Here is a 2,889-nt window from a genome sequence, read left to right as displayed (position 1 = left end):
CCTCTGCTGATCAGCTCTGCTCTGGTCTGATGTGATCTCTGTTCTGCTGTCAGTGTAAACAAACTCTGCTGTTTGTGCTGACGGTCACAGTCTACAGGTGGATTGATAAATACAGAGGACACAAGCGCACTGCTGAAGGATGAGCCATCCTTGGGACATACCACTGCAGCAAAGAAAGGGGGAGACACTACCGAGTAGACTGCTCAAGTTGTAAACTTCTAACTGTCCCTTGTTTTACTTTATATCATTTTTACATACATTTTGGATGTCCAGCTCTGCCAGCTTACTTTGGCTGCGGTGTTAAATGTTAAATACTTTGTTAAAGTCCAGAATCCCCCAGCTAAGTGTTATGGCTCATGCTGCCTGCAGACTCATAAACTCTGTTCACAGACAATGAAGCTAGTTCCACCAACTACATGAACCACGAAAAACTACAGGTAAGACAGCCTGTGTCAGAGTGTACTGTCACTAGACACCTGTATTAATTTAACCTACAGCTACATTAATGTTCTCAAGGTTTTTGAGTGAACCAAGTCAGCACTGAACTTGATACACATCTAAACTCAGTGTTCAGTACAGACTGCTGGTGAGATTCTTTTTGCTTCATTTATTTTCAGTGTCACTGTCATATTTAGGCTATGGACAGTAATTGTTGAGATACAATGCAATTAAACACATGGTGTCAGTTATAATTTTGCATTTTAACATTGTTACTCAAATGTCATCAGATTGATTCCATTTATTCAATTTTAATACTTGAGGTTAAAAGTATGACTCTTTAATTGGAAATGTAATTAAATTGATTCAGTCAGCAATAATTAATCACATACACCATGGCACTAGGTCAATGGAGGGACATAAAGGCAAATGTTTGAAGTGACAAACTCAAGTTCTCTGCTTTAGTACAATTTTGAGGTACATGTACTTTACTTTTGTATTTATATCACAGGTATAATTATTAGTTATTTTGCATATTAAGATTGTACATTCAAAACTTGACCAGCTTCAACAGTAAAATAACGCTTACAATTACAATGCTTATCAATAAAAAGATCCAATAATATTGTATATAATAATATAACAGTGGCAGGGACCACTCTGCTACATAATGAATACTGTTACTTTGGATTCTTTATATTTGCAGATAATACTTTGCAGGACTTTTACTTGAGTATTTTTTGTTATAATACGGTAACATATGTGAGAATGAAAAAAGACAGGAACAGAAAATTGTCTTTGTAATCAATTAAGTCTGCAACTAACAATTATTTTCATTTCCAATTAATCTGCCAGTTATTTTCTCAATAAATAAATTAATCATTTTCTCTATTAAATGTCAGATAACAGGGAAACAAGAAATATATAGTTATAATTTTTTTGAGCTCATGGTGACATTCAAAGTCCTTTTTGTATAGCACATAAAAATAAAATGTATCATTATTATTATTATTATTATTCAAATGTAGTTTTGTCCAATCAACAGTTCAAAAAAAGACATTCAGTTTACATCAAGTGTGACATATAAAGGCTTCAAATTCTCACATTTGAGAAGCCAAGCAAAAAAATTACTCAAATGATGAATCAATATCAGAATATTAAAATATCAAAATATCAAAATAGTTGCCAATTAATTTTCTGTCTGTTTTCTCAGACACTGGTGTGATTCCAAGCTCTTTTTGTGGAATTTGCATGCTCTTGCTGCATAAATGCCCCTTTTCCACTGACTTGATAAAGCATTCTTCAGCAGTGGCTGAGTCATGGTATTGTAGTCCTGCTAAGTAGCAGCACCAAATCATGATGACCTTGACCATAAACTGAGCTGTGTCATTGCCTTGTGGTTCATGTTGTTCTTCTGGGTTTCCTGTCACACTGACTGGCAGACTCTGGATCCCGATAGCCTGGTGTCACAGTACATGCTGGGATTGGCTCCAGCCCCAGTGACCATCTCAGCCAGCTATAGAATTTACTACAGATAAAAATCATAGGTTCCTGACAGCATCTTAGAGGTTCATGATCCTGTCAGTGACACCTTCCACACACACTGTGATATTACCGCACTGCTTTGACATTTGCTCTGACTGATTGACAAGATTTACTTCCCTGAACTTAATGAGGGAAAGGTTATTTTTAGGCCACACACAGCACAGCTCATGGCTGAGGCAGGAGTTACTACGTATGGATACTGAAGATCCATGTACATACTGTTTCAGATCTGTTCCTTAAATTTACTTTATCCATATTATATATATACATACACACACACACACACACACACACACACACACACACACACACATATATATATATATATATATATATGTATGTGTGTGTGTGTGTGTGTGTGTGTGTGTGTGTGTGTATATATATATATATATATATATATATATATAAAATCTCACATCTGAAGTAGTGTGTTACGATACAGGGATCTTAATTCTCTGCTTTAAATTAAAGTCACAGACAATGATATGCTGATAAATGCATATTTATTTAACTAAAATGGTAAACAAGTGAACAAATGAGGTATCAATGCAAACAGATAAATGAATAATCAACCAGAATGAAGGTAATATGTTCTTAATGGCAAGATATGGTTGTCTCTGGTAACAGTGTTAAAGATGTCTTGATGGTCCGTACATGAAGTATAATTAATTTGCAGTTGTTCACACTGTATACTGAAAACCCCCATTTTTCAGGGTATTTCCAGATTTCATTGTCTTAGTTATCAGTTATCAGGAGCACACATAACTTTAGGAGCACACTGAAAAATGTTCAAGTAACAGTTTATTAAAGAAAACAATTAATTACATACATACTTACAATTTATCACATACATATTTAAACTTTTTGTGTGTGTGTGTATGTAAATCAAAATTTATTTTGTTTTTA

Source organism: Thunnus thynnus, chromosome 15 (genome assembly GCF_963924715.1).
Source record: "Thunnus thynnus chromosome 15, fThuThy2.1, whole genome shotgun sequence".
NCBI lineage: Eukaryota > Metazoa > Chordata > Actinopteri > Scombriformes > Scombridae > Thunnus > Thunnus thynnus.
Note: the sequence above shows the minus strand (reverse complement) of the source record.